Source organism: Pelophylax lessonae (genome assembly GCF_965119305.1).
Source record: "Pelophylax lessonae genome assembly, chromosome: 9".
Classification (NCBI taxonomy): domain Eukaryota; kingdom Metazoa; phylum Chordata; class Amphibia; order Anura; family Ranidae; genus Pelophylax; species Pelophylax lessonae.
This window is the reverse complement of record NC_138776.1, coordinates 157,359,001-157,380,190: the sequence shown is the minus strand read 5'-3', so window position 1 is coordinate 157,380,190 and position 21,190 is coordinate 157,359,001. Positions and strand designations below refer to the sequence as shown.

The window sequence follows — 21,190 nt, the reverse complement described above, 5'->3', positions numbered from 1 at the left end:
TGAGCGTTTTTCTCGAGGAAAACCTCCGATAGATCTTGATAACACTTAGGAATAATGTCATCTGGCAGTACAGACAGGATCCTATCATGTGTGGGGAGGTTACACGTCGTCTCGCAATAGTGAGAAGAGAAGGCTAACGTTCTTGTTTTCCAATCGATGATTGGTTGATGTATGTGTAACCAGGGAAGTCCCAAAATGATTGGAAAATGTGGCGAAGTTAATACATCAAAGGTGGTGGTCTCCACATGAGACTCGTCAGCAGTTACAAGAAGTGCCTGTGTCTGACTGGTGATAGGACCAGAGGATAAAGGGGTACCGTTAATAAAACTAACGGAGACAGGTTTGGGTTTTGAAACAATAGGTATTTTATTAAGGGAGACAAAACAAATGTCAATGTAGTTTCCACAAGATCCTGTGTCAATCATAGCCTTGGTGGTGATCCTAGTTTGGTCCCACTGCAATGTTAATTGAACAAAAAGATAAGGATTAGGAAAGGAAGTTGTGAGTCCCCCTAGCAAGACATTTGAACACTTACCCTCTTTTCTGCGGACAAGAGGACAGTCGTTTACCAGATGATTCGGGGATGCGCAGTACATGCAAAGATGTTCGGTTTTCCTCCTGGCACGTTCAGAAAGGGTCAGAGGTGGACGTATCATTCCTACTTCCATAGGAGTAGGGTCAGCAGGCGACATCCGAGAAGGACTGGAAAATGGTGAGCCCATCTTCTCAGCCTTTCTTTCTCGTAGTCGTATGTCAATATTGATACTGGTCTGGATCAGTCCCTCTAGAGTGCCAGGTAAATCCGCTCAGGCGAGCTCGTCTTTAACGGCCTCAGATAGGCCGAGTCTAAACTGCGTTCGCAAAGATGTGTCGTTCCACCCTGAATCAGGGGACCATCTTTTAAAATTCGCCACGAAATCTTCAACAGGTCTCCTTCCTTGTTTTAGGGCCCGTAACTGGGTGTCAGCGGTACTCTGCTTGTTGGGGTCTTCATATAAAGTAGCAAGTTGTGCTAAAAATAAGGGATAGGAATTAAGGAGTGGATCATCCTTTTCAAAGAGAGCATCTGCCCAGGCCCGGGGTTCACCCGTTAAATAGGAGATGATGGTACAAACCTTAATTTGGTCAGTGGTGTAGGTTAGAGGTTTTAACAAAAAAAACAATTGACATGCGTTTTTAAATTCACGGAATTTGCTCCGATCACCAGAAAACACTATAGGAGGGTTTATCTTAGGCTCACGGGGCTGAGCAGCAGGAGGCTGTGTGAGACGGCCAAGCTGCTGTCTCAAGGTTTGATTGTCATTTTTTACCTCTGTAAGTGCATGGATCAATGCATCTACTTGTTGTTTTAATTGTAGTACATGAGTGGATAATTCTGCTGAATCCATATTTTTTTTAAAGGCTCGTTCAATCTGTAACGTTCATGCATTTTTGTTTGCGGATTGATTTACAGCTGCAGAATTATTACACTCAGTAGCCTTGTAGAGAATGTGTTGAACAACATATCCAACTCTCAGGACTTCATCACCGTGTACAGCCTGTTATATACTATATATATATTAATAGATGTTTAATGGAGGGATAGAGTATATGAGGATATATAGATGAGAGACAGGCTATTGTATGGTGAGCACTAGAAGCAGTATAGGAGAGTTGCAGATGATGGTAAGCAGATAGGTTCTGATGTCAAGTATAGTGCAGATGTTAAGAGGACACAGATGGAGTATACTTTAGACAGAGTAACCTAGTGCAAGGATAGTTCAAGGTAGTCCCAAGAGCTAACAGTCTTATGCAGATGATAGTGAATAGACAGATACAGATAGTCTTGGTAATTGCAGTAGATGACAGTAGGAGATTGGTTAGTAAGAATCCCCTGCGGGTACTTATCACTTAGATAGGTTAGGAAATACAATGTCCAGAGGAGAGGGGTGATCCCGTAGCGGGATACGGATCACCAGCGAGGTTTCCGGCTTAGTTCAGCAAGGAAGGTATGTCAGCAGCTCCGACTTCTCAGGCGTAGGTGCGATGAACATGTGGGTTTGAACGAGCGATGAGTGAGAGCAAACCGGCGATTGAAATAGCCGCTCATAGCGGCGCTCGGCAGTGATGTCATCCGGTCTTAAAGGTGTATGCGTCCTTTGTATATACAAGATGGGACGCAAAGAGAGGAGAAATATAGGAACAAGGGTACCATAGGTACCGGAACATTACAGATTGGTCCTCTCAGTCTGACCATTAGACTGAGGATGAAAAGCATAGGACACATTAATTGTAACACGTAATGCTGAGCAAAAGCTTTTCACAAATTTTGAAGTAAACTACACCTCTCTCTCTGACACGGTATCTTTAGGGATTCCATGTAGTTTCAATACTTTCCAAACCATCAGTTCCACAGTTTCTTCAGCATCGGGTACTCCCTTAACTGATATAAAATGAGCCATCTTAGTGAGATGGTCAACAACTACCACATTAGTGGTAATTTATTTTGAGGGAAAAAAATCAACTCCAAAGTCCATAGAAACTGACCCCATGGTCTTGATGGAATAGAGAGTGGTTGGAGTAACCCCTAAGCAGAAGATGCATGCACAGGTCAAACATGAGATCACAGAGTTCTTGACATCTTTCTTGTAACCAAGCCACCAAAGGAAAGTGATAAAAGTATTTCCATCTTAATAACCCCAAAATGCCCAGCAAGTTTAGAGTCAGGCACTAATCAGAGGGCTTATATGCGAACCAATTCAGGTACATTGAAATGATGTGCTTGACATTCTTGTAATCAGGGTTTATGTTCTTCACAGGATGATTGAGAAGTGGATCAATCTCATACCCCCCTTTGGGAAGACTCAAGAATGTCTTTAAACTTGTAGCCCCTAGAAAGCTCCTTTGAGGTAGGATTGTACATTCAGAGTTGCCTTCCTGAAGAGGCTCAAACACCTTTCTCAATAAGGCATTGGCCTTACCACTCCTTGACCCAGTTCGATACGAGATAGCAAAAATGAACTTGGAAAAGAATAGCAACCAATGTGCTTGTCCATAAGATAATCTCTTGGCAGACCAAACAAATTCCAAATTTTTATGATCAGTGAGAATAGTTAAAGGATTAAAGCCCATTCCAGCAGATGCCTCCTGGAAAAGGCTTCCCTAATTGCCAGTAGAGATGTCGTGAACATAAAATGTTATGTTCGCGAACAGCGAACGCGAACTTCCGCAAATGTTCGCGAACGGGCGAACCGCCATAGACTTCAATAGGCAGGATAAAACCCACAGGGGCTCTTTCTGGCCACAATAGTGATGGAAAAGTTGTTTAAAGGGGACTAACACCTGGACTGTGGCATGCCGGGGATCCATGGCAAAACTCCCATGGAAAATTACGTAGTTGACGCAGAGTCGGGTTTTAATCCATAAAGGGCATAAATAACCTAACATTCCTAAATTGTTTGGAATAACATGCTTTAAATCATCCAGTGTGGGAATACGATCAGGTATGATGTTGTATTGATCAGGTAGTGTAAGGGTTACGCCCGCTTCACAGTGACAGACCAAACTCTGACAGACCAAACTCCCCATTTAACGCACCGCAAACAACCACAAACAGTCCATTTGCAGTGGGCACAGTACAGTCTGTGGGCCTGACACTCACTGGCAGGCAACTGCAATTATATTACAGAGGTAAAATTAAATTAATTTTTTATCTGCGAGGTGCTGTGCCACCCTATATGAGTGGTGGGCAGTGGGCAAAGTACGGTCTGTGGACCTAACACTTACTGGCAGGCAACTGCAATTATATTACAGAGAAAAAATGAAATGACACCTATATGAGTGGTGGGCACTGGCAGTGGGCACAGTTTAGTCAGTGGCTCAAAAAAGGGGGTTCTGGCGCTAATCCAAAAAATCCTGTAAATGTCCTTGTATGGAGAATGCACAGTTGCAAATGTAAATAAGTCTGTCGCAACACTGTTCACCCAATCCTAAACACGGGATGGCGTATAGGTAAAGAGAAATAAAAATTAGGATGGCGCTCTGGTGTGCATCATAATAGTAAAAACCCCAAATGGAAGCTCAAATGAACAATCTGATGAAAGTTTATTAAGTGGGTCCACAAATGGTTAAAACAATATTATAGGTAATCCTACCGATCCTTGAAGCCTCTGTGTCTCCTGGCTAGTCTTTGCAGGAATCCCTGATGTGTGTCATGGGAGCCTGATGACTGATGGAAAGGGATGGGGCTCTTAGATGAAGAAAGGAATTGGTCTAAGCGGGAAGGGCTCGCACGGTCCGGTGTGCGGCCGCGTTCCTGGACCGGAGCCGCTGCGTTGTGCTCCCTCAGTGCCCGCCGTGAGCACCGGGAGGCGCACGCAGATGACGTCACCGCAGGAGACCGGAAGTCCGTAGAGAGCCGGCCGAAGAGACACCCGGAAGCCGAGGGGAGCGGAGGAAAGTATGCGCTCGCTTCTGTGGAGCCTCCCGATTGCCACAACTGCATGTTTCACTACAAATGTAGTTTTGTCAAGTTGTGGCTAAAGGCAATCGGAGGCTCTAAGAAGCTATAATGGAGGGCGGGGTTGGGCTAACCAGCCAATAAAAACACCCTCATAGGCTGAATCAGAGGAAAATGAAAAATAAAAATTAAATAATAAAAATAATAAAAAAATAAAAAATATATATAAATATATTAATATATTAATTAAATTAAAAAAAAAAGAACATTATTTTGGTGTGAAGAAAAAAACAATGAAAATTAGTAAACCAATCACGATTGGGAAACAAAAAGGGAATGTCTATTACTAGCCACACTGGAAACCCAGAATACTTCATGGCGGTAATAAAAACATTATTATATAATAAAAATTATTAAGAATCTGTCACCATATCATAAATAAAATATACGTATGTGTATACAGTATACACTAATCTTGGTAATAAATAAATAAATACAACTTCTACAGTTAACAGCATGGTTATGTAATAAAAAATCATTTGAGAAATATCATTAAAACATAATCTATCACAATACCGCAGATTATACGTATATTTATAAAAAATACATTGGGATATGCACTAATCTTAAAATAAATAATAAATAGGTAATAAATACACCTTTTAAAAAATTGGCTCCCATATCCAAAAACCACTGATTTGGTTTGTATATAAAAAGTCCTTGGTATAAAAGCCTCTCTATAAAAACCATGAATCTCTCTATATGCTTACAGGCTCAAATTAAACCTAAATAAAAAACAGAAAGTTTAAAATTTAAAATTTAAAATTTAAATCAGACAAGACAATTCACCTCTAGCTCTTCATTGAGGCCTTGGGGCACCAAGCAATTAAATTTATAGATCCAATACGTTTCTCTCTTACATAAGAGAGAGAAACGTTCATTTTCTGTCAAGGTACCTTTGGGAATACTTTCTATTGCCATAACTTCAAGTTTTCTAAAGTCCTTGTTGTGCTGCTTTAGAAAGTGACGTGGGACGCTGTGCTTGTCACATCCTTTATGGATGAGTCGGCGGTGTTCTCCTATTCTTTTTCGTAATGTCCGCATAGTACGCCCCACATAGACCAATTTGCATGATGGACATCTTCAATTGAGTACTGCCCGTGATACTTTTTTTATTTATTTGCACTAACATACAATTTTCCAGGACAAGCTTTCGGGGTATGTCCCCTTCATCAAGATTCAAGCAGTACTGATCCACAAAATGTTGGCAGCATGGTAAAGAAACACAAAATCTCTGAGCCAAAGGAAAAACAAAAAAAAAAAAGGAAAAAACCAAACAAACATAAGTTTAACTGGCATGGTAATAAAACTAGCTTGATTAGTGAGATAAGATAGAGGGAGAGTTGAAGACAGGGGAAGGTGGGGGGGATAGTCAAGGAGGGGGTCGTAAAACTGTAGGATAATGAGAAAGGAAACCCATATCTAAGTTTAAGCCGTTATTTTTTGTGTCAAAAAGTAGTATCATTCTTAGTTCAAAAGTTTTCCTTTCCTGCATGGTTCTGAAATTCCCTTTAAGGACTAAAACATTGAGGTCTTCTATAGTGTGGTCCGGTTGTGAAAAATGATGTCCCAAAGGAAACACAGATCAACAGTGACATCTTCTTTCTCTCAAGATGCAAAAAGAGGAACCTCATACCTCAAGGTCTCCGGATTAAAAATCCTTGAGCAAATACACTGAACTCTCCCTATGCAGAAGGACTTTGCAGACGCACCAGCGAAAGATTAAGGAACAACCTCATTCACAAACTATATGGTAAAAGGGAAACCATCAGGCATCAAAAGCAGCCGGTGTTTGAAACCTTAACATCATTGGTCCCTACAAGCATCAACCAAATCAAGAATGAAATGGAAACCTTACAAAGACGACTTCAAAAACTTGCCATGAGCAGGAAGCAAAAAAAACTCCAAAAGCTACACCAAGAGCAGGCCTTATGGATACAACCCAAACAACATAAAACAAACACAACATCTATAACTCCTGCTATCAGTGACTTGGAATCAGATTCAGAATCCCAAGGTATCATCTGTGTAAATGCTGACCTGACTGAAAATGCGGATATAACAGAGGAACTTGGAATCATTAATTTGTCAAATCATAAACTTTCTGAACCAGAAATAACAGTCCTCTCCAAAGGCCTCAAGTTCTGCCCAACCACCAAATTGGATAATTTACAGGTATTGTCAGATATGGAGGAATTCTTCAGGAGACTAAGGCTCAAAGAATATTTTCACAGAAATGAAAGTTATCCTAGGACAACGGAAAGTGACAAAAAGAAAAATAACAGCAACTTCACACCTCCACAAGGACGCAACCCCAAACTGGACACCTATATTGACAGCTTCAGACTGCGAGTTACATCCCTGATATCCACCCAGCAAAAGAAAACGTTATACAACCTTTCACCACTGGAGCGAAGAGCTATACACAATTTGCGCAATAATCAGGCCATCACCATCAAACCAGCAGATAAAGGCGGAGCAGTCGTTGTGATGGATACAAACAAATATATATAAGAAGGCCAGATGCAGCTGGCAAATACTACTTACTATAAAAAACTGGATTATGATCCAACCCAGGATTTTACTAAGCAATTAAAAGGTCTCATTAAAACTACACCAACCCACCTACATTCAGAACTTATCAATGCTATTCTGGATAATCCAGAAATTGGGGACTTCTACATGCTGCCCAAGATTCACAAGCCAGGAAATCCAGGCAGACCCATCATAACAGGTATGAATACACTTACTGAACATATCTCAGGCCTTGTAGAAAATATTTTAAAACCATTAGTCATGAATACTGTGAGTTTCCTTTAAGACACTACTGACTTTCTTAACAAGCTTAACAATATACAACAGATACCACCAAATACACTTCTAGTCACTATGGATGTAGAATCGCTGTATAGTAACATCCCTCACAAGGATGGATTGGCTGCATGTCACAGATTCTTATCATCCTCACCAAACCACAAATACAGTGCTGAGGATGTTACACAGCTTATCGAATTCATTCTTACACACAACTACTTCACTTTCAATAACGACATCTATCTCCAGTGTATGGGTACTGCTATGGGAAGTAAAATGGCACCCCAGTATGCAAACTTATTTATGGCTGATCTGGAGGACAAATTCCTGAACAGCATACAACATAAGCCATACAGATATTATCGCTATATTGATGATATTTTCATCATATGGACAGAAGGTGAGGAAAATCTCAAACAATTTTTTTCATTGATCAACACCTTTCACCCATCTATCAAACTTAAAATGGATTATTCTAGCAGGCATGCTAACTTCCTAGACACCACAGTATACATCAGAGATGACAAGCTTCATACTTCGATATACAGGAAACCGACTGACCGATGCAGCTATCTCCACAATTCCAGTTTTCACCCCCAACACACTAAACGGGCCATCATACACAGCCAGGCCATCAGATACCACCGAATCTGTTCAGACCCAAAAGACAGAGATAAACATCTCAGAACACTAGCAAACTCCTTCTGTAAGAAAGGTTACAAAGACAAAACCATCAACACCAGCATAAACACAGCCTTGAAAACCCAAAGGGAAAATCTTCTCCAATACAAAGAGAAAAAAACAAATAACCGTGTGCCTCTAGTCACCACATACAATCCAGGACTAGAAGGGATAAGAAAGATAATCAAAGATTTACAACCCATCATAGCAGAAGATGAAACTCTGAAAGGAGTATTCCAACAACCTCCAATACTGGCTTTCAGACAACCACCCAACCTCAGACATAAACTAATCAGCAGAAAACTTCATTCTGATTATGAAGTCGCAAATAATGGGAGCAAACCCTGCCATAAAAAACGCTGCAAACTGTGCAACCAGATCAATCTGTCTAAAAGTGTCACACACACAAATGGGACCTTTAATATTATGGGATCATACAACTGCACCTCCAGTAATGTTGTGTACCTCATCCAATGCAAAAGATGTAGCAAAGGATCTTATGTAGGCGAAACAGGACAGAAGTTGCAAGCGAGGATGAATTTGCACAGACATACCATCAAGGAACATAAAGAAGATAGTTTCTGTACACCTGTGGGACATCATTTTTCACAACCGGACCACACTATAGAAGACCTCAATGTTTTAGTTCTTAAAGGGAATTTCAGAACCATGCAGGAAAGGAAAACTTTAGAACTAAGAATGATACTGCTTTTTGACACAAAAAATAACGGCTTAAACTTAGATATGGGTTTCCTTTCTCATTATCCTACAGTTTTACGACCCCCTCCTTGACTATCCCCCCCACCTTCCCCTGTCTTCAACTCTCCCTCTATCTTATCTCACTAATCAAGCTAGTTTTATTACCATGCCAGTTAAACTTATGTTTGTTTGGTTTTTTCCTTTTCTTTTTTTTTGTTTTTCCTTTGGCTCAGAGATTTTGTGTTTCTTTACCATGCTGCCAACATTTTGTGGATCAGTACTGCTTGGATCTTGATGAAGGCGACATCCCCCCGAAAGCTTGTCCTGAAAAATTGTATGTTAGTGCAAATAAAAAAGTATCACGGACAGTACTCAATTGTCTCTGTCGCAAGTGCACTAATACGGCTACAATTACCTCAAGCATGGACATCTTAACACATAAATTACATATTCGGTAGAACATGTAATAAATTGTTTGATAAGGAAAGTATTATCCCCGTTATTGATGGAGGTACAGGCTTGTACTATAGACTGGCATGTCAGGCAACCGTTTTTTTTACACTGATAAATGCCTGTGCGATTATCAAAATAAAACCTAATATCATTAGGGGCACAAGCCTGAGATTTTAATTTGCTGAGATGTTTTTAATTGTGCGTGCCCTTTTAAAAGTAACCTGTGGTACAGAAGGTAAAATGGGGCCCAGTCTATTGTCAAGATGAAGGATGTTAAAATGTCTCTTGATAATGTGTGAAATGGCCCTATATTGATCGTTGTAACCAGTTATAAATCTAACTGTATTTATATTGTCATCTTGGTTACGTTTCTGGGTCGGTTCGGGCTCCAAGTGCAATCGAAAGGCCTCCTCAACAAGGGGTAATGGGAACCCCTTGTCTAGGAAACATTCCTTCATTCTGGTTCCTTGGTCACAATAGTCCGCCTTATTGGAACAGTTGCGCCGGAGTCTATGAAATTTGCCCCCCCATGCAGGATAAAGGCAACTTGCATAGTGTAAATAGGAATTGCCACTAGTAGGTTTTGTGTGGTTTTGTGTGGTTCTTGCTGATAATGTTCGGGCCTTCATGGGAGAGCACCAGGTCTCGGAATACCAGCTCATTGGGATCAATAACAGATGTAAAGGATAACCCCAACGAGTTGGCATTGCAATGAGCCACAAATGCCTTGAAGGTATCTGGACCACCACTCCAAATGAGGACAACGTCATCAATATATCGTCCATAAAAGACGACATATTGAGCGAAGGCATTGTTGTTCCAGACGTGGCGCTCTTCCCATAAGCCCATTGTTAAATTAGCATACACTGGAGCAAAGTTGGCCCCCATGGCGGTACCCTTGATCTGTAAATAAAATTGATTCAAAAATGAGAAATAATTGTGATGTAGACAGAATTCAATACAGTCCACTAAAAATATGGACTGTAATGAATTAAAGTAGCCAGAATGACCTAAGAAGTGTGTGATTGCCTGAAGTCCTACTTCATGTGGTATTGAAGTGTATAACGACGTTACGTCAAGGGAGGCCCACATATAGTCGTACTCCCATGTGTAGGGCTTCAGGGTTTCAAGCACTTGTGAAGAATCTCTAATATATAAGGGTAGCTGGCAAACCAAAGGCTGAAGAAAGAAGTCTATGTACTTAGAGATGCCACTAGTAAAACTGTTGGTACTCGCCACGATAGGTCTCCCTGGGGGCTGTACTAATGACTTATGTACCTTTGGCAAATTATAAAAATATGGGGTACTGACTTCTCCTGGAAGTAGGAATTTCTTCTCTTTGTCATTAATGACGCCTTGGTGCCACGCACTCTCAACTAGAGATTTGAGTTCATGTTGATATTTGGGAAGTGGATCACTGATTAACTTAATATAAGTCTCTGTGTCGGCCAATAAACGGCTGGCTTCACTGAGGTAGTCAATTTTGTTCTGAACAACCAGACTACCTCCTTTGTCAGCTTGCTTCACAATAATTTCCTCATTACTTGTGAGTGCTTTTAAAGCTTCCTTCTCTATTTTACTCAGATTACTTCGGAATGTATCCCTAGGGGATTTACAGAGTTTGATAAGATCTCTGTAAACCACTTGATAATAAGTCTCGATGTAGGGACCTTTAGAATGGACTGGGTTGAAGGACGAGCTGGGTCTATAACTACTAAAACGCACTTCAGGATCGATAGATAATAGCTCTGATAGTTCCGGGGTGGAATCACCTGTCCATAATTCTTCCAATATCTGCAGGGCTTCTTCATCCAGTGTAGCAGATGAACCAGCTCCAATCAGCTAAGATGGAACAATCTCTGCTGAATTGGATAGTGGTTTATCAGCTTGGTGACTGGGAAAATGCCTTTTGATAGTTAGCTGACGGATAAATCTATTCAGGTCTTTGAATAAATTAAATTCATTGGGCCCTACTGAAAAGCCTAATCCTTTCCTAAGGAGAGATGTCTCTACTTCAGACAATACATAAGAGGATAAATTATAGATTTTGATGGTACCATAGTCTATATCACCTCTGTTCTTTCTTTCTTGTTGTTCCCTAATCCGACATCCTCCTCTTCTACCTCTTCTATTTTTCTTTTTTCTTTCAGGGCTCCCCTTTGAGCCCACACTTGAAAAACCGGTCCTTCATTACTATTCTCAGAGCTAGATGTAGCATCCGTAATATTCATAATGGTACCTTTTAATTTGGGTCGCCCACCTTTTCTGATGAAGCCATCTAGGTCCCTGGCCAGTGGGCTGTAACGATTTTGAATAGGTATGGATATACTGATGCTACTATTCTTAAGGGGGGTGGGAATGGCTGGTGTGATGTCTGATGGGGGGTGGAGAGATGAGGTATTGTCGCTTATGTCATCATTGATGACAATAGGCTCAAGAACTCCCAATATTGTGGATGTAATTTTGGGATCCGACTTGGGCCCTGAATTGGAAGGGTATTGGACTGATGAAGGGCCTTTATATGAACCTCCCTTGTGTCTATTAGATACTTTCTTATTTTTATTCGGTTTATTGCCCTTTTTGGACCTGTGGACAGGGGATTTTGCGTTATTAGTATGGATTTTGGAAATATTGCTGTTTTTCTTTTTATCTTTAGACTCCTTCCACTCAAAAATCTGATTAGTCTTATAATCTGATATGTAACGCTCCAATTTCTTGGTCTTGACATAATTCATGAAGTCATCTGCGTGCGCCTCCCGGTGCTCACGGCGGGCACTGAGGGAGCACAACGCAGCGGCTCCGGTCCAGGAACGCGGCCGCACACCGGACCGTGCGAGCCCTTCCCGCTTAGACCAATTCCTTTCTTCATCTAAGAGCCCCATCCCTTTCCATCGGTCATCAGGCTCCCATGACACACATCAGGGATTCATTGTTCATTTGAGCTTCCATTTGGGTTTTTTTACTATTATGATGCACACCAGAGCGCCATCCTAATTTTTATTTCTACAGTTCAGTCAGTGGGCCTGACACACACTGGCAGGCAACTGCAATTATATTAAAGGGTAAAAATGAAATGACTTTTTTATCTGCAAGGTACTGTGTCACCCGATATGAGTGGTTTGCACACAGTACAGTCTGTATATATATATATATATATATATATATATATATAAAATAAAAGCATACTGATATACCAGCCCTAAAAATGGCTTTTTTGGGGTGCTGTCAGGATGCTGTCCTTACAGCAGGAGTGGACACAGAACACTGGCCTAGCTAATGATTTCCCTATTAATTCAGCAGCAGCAGCAGCAGCACTCTCCCTGCTCTAACTAACTCTGCAGCTTCAGAATGAATCTAAGATGGATGCTGTCCATGCTTTTTTATAGGAAGTGGGAGGGTCTGGGAGGGAGGGTATGCTGATTGGCTGGAATGTGTCTGCTGACTGTGAGATACAGGGTCAAAGTTTGCTCAATGATGATGTATAGGGGCGGACCGAACATATGCATATGTTCGCCCGCCGAGGAGAACGCTAAAAAGCGATGTTCGCCGGGAACTGTTCGCCTGCGAATAGTTCAGGACATCTCTAATTGCCAGCAACTCTTTATTCCCAATGTTCCTTTCAGCTGAAGGCATTAACCGAGAGAAATGAGCACAAGGATGAAGCTGCATCTTTTCTATCCTTCACTGAGAAAGGATAGCTACTGCAGCAGAGTCTAAGTCATCCACTTCCACGATAATATTGGTGCAAGATTTTATGTCCCCCCCCCCCGTAAGTTTAGTTTTGTAAAGTCTTTGGCAGACCAGGGTCTTTCCAAAATTTCAGCAATTAGGTTGAAATGGTGGAGTCCTTTTTTTGAACAAAGAACAGGGCTTCCCCTGCAGGAGAAGTTAAGTGTCCAATAAAGCCCTTCTCTAAATACTTATCAATCCACTCTATTAGCAGCTTTAACACAGGTTCTGACAGATTGAAAAGGCAGCCAAAAGGTACTGTATTTATGGCCCTGGAAGCAGTTCAATGTGACAATAATACAGACAATGAGGAGGTAATTAATCAGCATTCTTTTTATCACAGACATCCTGGAACCCATTGTATTGTGGAGGTAGGTTGCCATGTGACTCATTAGTTACCATATTAACTTGTGATTTCTTGATTGGTGGAGAACTTGCTCGACAAGGTTCTCTATAATATTTTGCGCAATGGGGGGATGTAAAATTTATAGTCAGTGCTCCCCAGTGGGGTTGGGTAGAAAATCAAGAAATGCCCAGGATGGCAGGAAATTTTGGTGATGTAATCAACTGAAAGTCTCACATTGTTCAGCCTTAAATCGGAGTACCAAAGGAACCTTTTTATGAGTAAAGGGTACGGATGATCAAGGGGAACCATTAACTGTCGCCATATTAATAGGGGCAGGTTTATTGGTTTATTTCTTGTTTGTTATTATTGCTTTGAGCAAATATCCATAAAGTTTCCCGCAGCCCCGGAGTCTAGCATAGCAGAGCAAGGAATTTCTCAGCCCTTGGGGATAAGTCTAAAAGGGATGACAAAATGAGTGGATAATTTACTTTATTTTCTTCATCGATCAATGGGGAGATAGACTGGGTAATGAAGTTTATTTATTCAGGCACTATAACATCAGCTACAGCAACTGTTCTTTTGACTTTGTTGGGAAATTAACTGCATAATGCCCAGAGTCCCCACAATAGAGACATAAGTTCTCCAAACATCTCTCTTTTTCCTAAGTAGAAATTGATCTCCTAATAGCATCATAGCTGCATAGGTTCAGGAATGTTAGAATCCGAAGGAACTTTTGGATCCTTTTGAACAAACTGACTGGCAGAGAAATGCATTACCATTACTTCCAAACATTCCAAGTCTTTCAATATCCTTTTTTTTCCACAAATAGAGCTCTCTTTTGGTGGTATTTGATCACTTCTGCGTTTTTTATTTGTTGTGCTATAAACAAAAAAATAGCGGCAATTATGGGAAAAAAAAAAAAAAACAATATTTTTACTTTCTGCTATAAAACATTCCCAATAAAAAAAAAAAAAAAAAATCTAATTTTTTCATCAATTTAGTCCAATATGTATTCTGCCACATATTTTTGGTAAAAAAAAATCCCAATAAGTGTATATTGATTGGTTTTGTGCAAGCTAGGGGATAGATTTATGTCATTTTTATTTATTTTTTACTAGTAATGGCGGCGATCAGCGATTTTAGGGGGACTGCAACATTGCAGTGGACAGATTGGATACCTAACTGACACTTTTGAGGGGAACCAGGGACATAATACAGTAATCAGTGCTACAAATCTGCACTGTTACTGTACAAATGACACTGGCAGGGAAGGGGTTAACACCAGGGGCGGTCAAAGGGTTAAGTGTGTCCCTAGGGGATACTTTCTAACTGTGTGGGGGGTCGACTCACTGGAGGAACACAGAGACCTGTGTTCCTAAATAGGAGGAACACAGGATCCCTGTGTTCATCTCTGACAGAACAGCAGTCTGCCTTGTTTACATTCGCAGACCGCTGTTCTGGCTCCATGGGGAGCAAGCGTGGGTGGCCAGCGGACATCGCATTAGTCGGACTCGCTGATTGGCTCACCCTCTGGCCAATAAGCGTGTGTGCATACCCCCGGCCGCATGTGTGCGCCCCCACTATCTGTTACACGAAGCAACATACAGGTACATTGTCTCACATAATAGAGCCGTCCTGTCGCAGTAAAATTTAAGGCGGCTGGTCGGCAAGTGGTTAAGGAACACTCTGTAATGGCGGTCTCCATTGAACATGAGTGGTTGAGGCATAGGTGCATTAGTATCATCTTATGAACATAAGTCCAACAATTGTTTCTGCAGAGCATTGATTTCTCCCTGTTGCCCTTTTACCACATTTTCCAGTTCAGTAAAATGCTTCTCGGTAGGTTCACCGAACTCTTGCAACTCTGCAATGTGCTGCCTGAAAGGAGATACAGCATTTGCTATAGTGACCTCCATGTTTGGGCCTGATTATTCTGTCATGGTCAGAGGTCAGGCTCAAAGACAAGTAGCTATAGCCATAGGGAAGGCTCCCACAACTAGCTGGATAAGTGTTCAAGCAGGGCACCCTGGCAGCTGACAAGGGCTCACTCAAGGTGAGGGGTCTAAACACTAACCAGTATTCACCAGAGATCCTGATGGTGGAGATGGGTTTTTCTGTGTGTTGGTACCAGGTTGCGGTTCTCAATAACATCCCACCAGGATGTGAGCAAGCCAGGGTCCAGTGGCAAATATAGCAGGTAGGGATCAAGCAGAAGCTTAGTCAGTAAACAAGCCAAAGGTTTGTAACAAGTGTTTGCAGGTTGTGATCAAGCGGAAGCATAGTCGAGAAACAAGCCAAAGGTCGGTAACAAGGTTGGTAAATAAGGACAGCTGCAGTTTTGTCCCTGCTTTTGAGATTTCTTCTTACATCCTGTGCAGGATAGGAAGTGATACAAACATGCTTTTTTTGGGCGGGGGGGGGGGGGATAGAACCTCTATGAGGATTTGATCACTGTCTTTGCCTTCCTGTTGCAATATCTTCCATTCCCCTCACTTCCTGTCCTGGTCTCATAGGGACTATAGTCTGAAGAAACTCTCATCAATGAGGTCCACAACTAGCAGTAAAACCCTGCAAACATTTTTTTCCTCCCTGCTATATCCAAAACTTAAATTAAAAAAAAAAATGTAGGCAGACTTAAGCTTTAATGTCATGCATTTTTATGGAGAATTTTCACCAACTGCAAATCTTTTTTGTCCTTACAGGGTTTTTATAGTGTTTCTAATGCAGCTGCTGGCATAAATGAATTTTCTATATATTAGATGATCAGACAACACCGAAATAAAAGTATTGTAAATTATATTGATTAAAAACAACTTTCCACTGCATTAATAGGGTTTTTAGAGTTAATTGACAAAGATGTTATCTAATCAAATAAAAGCCTATCCCATCCCAGAATTAAATAGTATTACACAGCTTTAGGAAGACAATGAGGAAATTAACAGCAGGTCCCTGGTGGTATCACTCAGTTATAATAACTGGGCCAAACTGCACGAATGTTGTCACTTTAAGCTGTGAAGTTCAGGGTACTTGTTCTTGTTCACTTCTCTCCTCTCGGTGGATTTATAATGGTATTGATTGTTTAAGTGTTTTGTCTGGGGTGTTACAGTTCCTTTTGATACACTGGATATTACAGCAATTGGGGGTTAAATGGTTCTCTTTTTATCTTAACCCTTTTAGGGCTGTCTTATGAAGCTTGCCTTGATGAATGACTTTGAAACAAAGCAATGAAATCCCCATCCTGTAATCCTCACAGATCCCTTTGAGAATATTTATACTTTGTAGTAAGCCCACATAGTGATTTATATCTGAAGGGAGGCTCATGAAATACACAACTGCTCTTTTAATGAACTGAGAATATGTAATAAATTGTAGACATGTCAAAGGGTTTCGATAATGTTAGCTACAGAGAAAGATAGTTTTTTAAAATGTAACAGTATAGTTGTATTCTATTGGAACACTGTAATGGAATTATAAGCTTCCAGCTTTCTTACTTGTTGGACCTTTGTTTTAGTTTTCTCTCTTTTTGGTTAAAGTTTTGCCAAATCCAAAACTTTCTTTGGTTTTGGATAGAGTTGGGAAAGATTAGAACCCCTCCGCAGATTTTTAATGTTTTCTGTGTCCTCGGAGGGGACTTTCAACCTATTCATCCTACTGACCATTCTTACCAGAACTGAAGGTGTGGGAACATCCAAAATTTAGAGTTGTCACTAAAAAAATATTGGAATTTTTCCATTGTGGAAACATGACTTAAAGTTATATTAAAGTATTTTTTTTTTCTTTTAATAACAAATATGTGGTTTTGCACAGAGCAGCCCAGATAATCCTCTTCCCAGGTCCCTCGCCGGTGCTTCGGCCCCCATTCCTGCTGCCGAGTGCCTGAGCCAAGCTGCTGCTCTGTGTGCCCATTCCTACACAGAGCTCTGGCTCAGCCCTGCCCCCTCTCCTCATTGGCTCACTGACTTTGATTGACAGCAGCAGGAGCCAATAGCGCCTGCTGCTGTCTCAGCCAATGAGGAGGGAGAGTCCCCGACAGCCGAGGCTCTCGTACAATATCAATGAATCGAGATGGGGCTCAGGTAATGCAGAGAATGCAATAAGATAAAAACAAATAAATATAATAAAAGATAAAAACAAAACCTTCTGCCTTTAGAACCACTTTAAGAGAAGTTTCCATTTGCTTTTAAAGGACAGAAAGTATAGGAAAATGTCCCTAGCAGGACACAGATGACCCTATCTTCCACACTCTCTGCCAGAGTAGTGCTCTTCTGGTTTAATTTATGCCCTGAGTCATTTAATTCACTTCCTATGAGCCAAGGGTGTCAAGAACACACCCCCTTGAGAGGCATCATCAAGCCGCCCTGCAGAGTGCTGCAGAAAGCAGCTGCGAGTTTCAGGACCACCCATTATCAAGGAAAGAAGAAAAGAAAGAGGATCTGTAATGTCACTTTACTAGATGACCAAGGACTATGAGGGTGTGGAGTTCTTTAAAGGGGAGTGGGGGCATAAATAGAGTGAGATTGGGGCCGAGTGAGGCTTCAATTAAAAAAAAGCACAATCCCCATCTGACATTTGGTGTGCAGGCTTGTATCCCCATGGCAATCAAGCAGGAGGGAACATATGGTCATCTGCTATCCCGCTACTAGTTCGCATGCCCTTCAGAATTCCAGGTGCCAGAGTACCAGCACTGTGCTAATGAACTTGTTCCTCAGTAGCGAATACCTTGTGTTCAGTGATGAGTTGAAAATACCTGGGTTTGGTTCAGGACAGGTTTGGTGAACAATACTAAAGTTCAGGTACCAAATCCCAACCCCATTGAAGTTAATGGGAGTCCTCTGTTTAAAAAACAGTAATGGCCATATTCTAGGCTAAAATGCAGGGGATAGTCAAACAAAAGGCATTGGAGGACTGGGCACTGCCATAGAGACGTACCAGAGCAAAAAAGAAATGTAAATGTTTCCGTGGCACAGCAGTTTTAGTAATGTTTAAAGTAAAATATTAAAAATGATAAATTCTATTAAACAGCATGCCTGGAGGATGCCTTACCCTGTCTATGAAGTGGCACATCTGTGCAATGTATATCACCTACTGCAGCAAAACTGACATTTACAAAGGAAAACATTTGTTTACATTGTTGACAAAATGACAACTCCCAGGCACTTTGTTTTTTTTGTTAACAAAGCAACCAGTGAATCCCTTCAACTATACCAGACCCTTAGGCCGCATTCAGTGAACGCTAGCAGAAATACAAATTTCTGCACGTGTTCTCAGAAACATGCAAAAAGCACACTACTACAACTCAATAAACTGAGCCCAATGACTATCCTTAGCCATATAGTATTGCTTATCATAGAAGCATTACACTAGTGGCCAATATTGTGGACACTTTTGAAAAGTGTAGGATTTGTCTAATTTGAAGTGATATATTTTCTTTAAAAACTGCTAAAACTTATCATGTTATACTGTATATCATTTTAATCCAAATGTAATGCTGCATACAAACAGGACATACAATATATTCAAGCAGGCATTATACATGCTTTTACGTACTCAAATGTCAATATTTGGTTGGAAGAAAAACCACCTTTGCACCTTTCTGGCATAGAATGCACAAAGTTCTTTAGTTCATACTTCACAGGATCTACATTTCCTGCAAGGTAATGCTAAGGGCTTGTTTATACCATGCGTGCATAAAAACTGATGGTAAAACCGTGCAGATTTGACTTGCAGAGACATGAATGTATATCAGTTTTTATGCACATTGACATCAGTTTTCATGGACGTTAATATCAGTTTTCGTTCACATTTTTTTTATGCACAGACTGCCATTACATCCTGTGTCCTCACATACTGTGTCATCGCCCCCTCATCAGTGCCCTCCTTCTTAGTAATACCCACATTAGAGACTCCTCATCAGGTTCTCCTTATTATTTCTGCTCTCTCATCATAGACTCCTTCATCATTGACTCCCTCACATTAGAAACTCTTCATCTGAGCCCTCACATCAGTTTCCCCCTCATCAGAGAATCTTCATTAAGGGCCTCTTCATCTGTCACCCACTATCAGTTTCCCCCTCATTTGTCTCCTGCCATTGTTGTCTCCCTCATCTGTCCCCCACCATTAGTGTCCCCACCATCAATGTCCCCCCATATGGTGCCCCACCATTAGTGACCTCTCATATGTCCCCCACCATAACCCCCCCTCACCTGGCTCCTATCAATAGTGTCCCCACTCATCTGACCCCCACCTTTAGTGCTCCCTCATCTGTCCCCCACTATCAGTGTCCCCCTCATCTGTCCCCCAACATTAGTGGCTGCTCATCTGTCCCCCACCATTAGCACCCTCTTATCTGCCCCCCACCATCAGTGTCCCCCTCATCTGTCCCCCACTATCAGTTTCCCCCTCATCTATCCCCCACCATTAGCACCCTCTTGTCTGTTCCCCATCATCAGTGTTCCTCAACATTAGTTCCCCCTTATCTATCCCCCATCATCAGTGACCCCTCACCTGTCCCCTGCCATCAGTTTTCTCTCACCTGTCCCCTGCCATCAGGGTACTCTCACCTGTCCTCCCCCATCAGTGTCCTCTAACCTGTCCCCCACTTTCAGTGTTCTCTCACCTGTCCCCCACCATCAGTGTTCTCTTACCTGTCCGCCGCCATCAGTGTTCTCTCACCTGTCCCCTGCCGTCAGTGTCCTCTCACCTGTTCCCCGCTGTCAGTGTTCTCTCACCTGTTCCCTGCTGTCAGCGTTCTCTCACCTGTCCCCCGCCATCAGTGTTCTCTCACCTGTCCCCTGCCATCAGTGTCCTATCACCTGTCCCACACGGTTAGTGTCCTCTCACCTGTCCCCTGCCATCAGTGTCCTATCACCTGTCCCCTGTCTTCAGTGCCCTCTCACCTCTCTCCTGCCATCAGTGCCCACTCACTTGTCCCCTGCCATCAGTGTCTTCTCACCTGTGCCATGCCATCACCATAAGTGTCCTTTCATCTGTCACCCGCCAGTGTCCTTTCATCTGTCATCTGCCAGTGTCCTTTCATCTGTCACCACCATCAGTGTCAGCAACATCCCCCTCCACCATCACAAACTTGAGTGGAAGCATTATTTCAGCAGGCATCCGACAGGAGGGAAGGTAGGCAGGCAGTACAGACACAGACACACGCTCTGTTTCCCCTCCCACTCCCTGTCACAGTGGGTGAATGCAGAGTGGTGCTGTCCGTTTTGTCTGCATCCCAGTGAGGAAAACTTCAGACATGCTACATAATCCCACACAGCTCCACACCAGACATCGCACCTGCATTTTGGTGTGAACAAGACACATATGGAACCATTGTTTCCTGTGTGTCCTGGAGAAACCTGCAGATTTCTTGTGCAGGTCTCTACAGATGATGTGAACGATCCCTTTTCGCTTTACTGCCAAGGCTGTAAAAAAAGTTTTTTAATCCCATCATACAGTATTTATGTTATTGACTGGCCAGGAAGCAACCAGAGCCTAAACCCCACTGAAAACCTCTGGGCAAGACTAAAGCATGGTGTTAGAAAGGAGATACCAATGAACAAACAAGAACTGATAGTGATTAAATAGTATAAAACTGTAATCAGCATTTGGAAAAAATATACTATATATAATTGTACACTTTTTAGAGTAACTCTTACAGTTTTCAAAAGTGTCAACAATTTTGGCCACCAGTATCTGCTAGTATATTGTATTTTAGAATAGAGTAGTTATATTATCTGGGGAAATTTGATATTTTAATAATCTTCAGAGATAAACAGGTGTAGGTAAAGGATGTTTTTTTAACCTAAGAAAATAGAAATCAACTACTGCACATGGCCTACAATGGTTATTTGGTAGGTTCTTTATCTGGCCGCAGGCTTATGCCTAGTTTGTGCAAATGGAAACAGCAATGGAAAAATGCTTTCTTGAGTGACTTTTAAAGCTGTCTTCTGCTGCGACTTTATATTTCTATGTTT

The 21,190-nt window shown here is 41.6% G+C and overlaps 1 protein-coding gene across 2 annotated transcripts in view; it reads left to right on the top strand.

The window, feature by feature from the left end:
• The window catches only part of LOC309563143 (cGMP-dependent protein kinase 2-like), a 254,121-nt gene that overhangs the window by 182,269 nt on the left and 50,662 nt on the right, over nt 1–21,190 (top strand). The gene's annotated exons all lie outside the window — the stretch shown is intronic.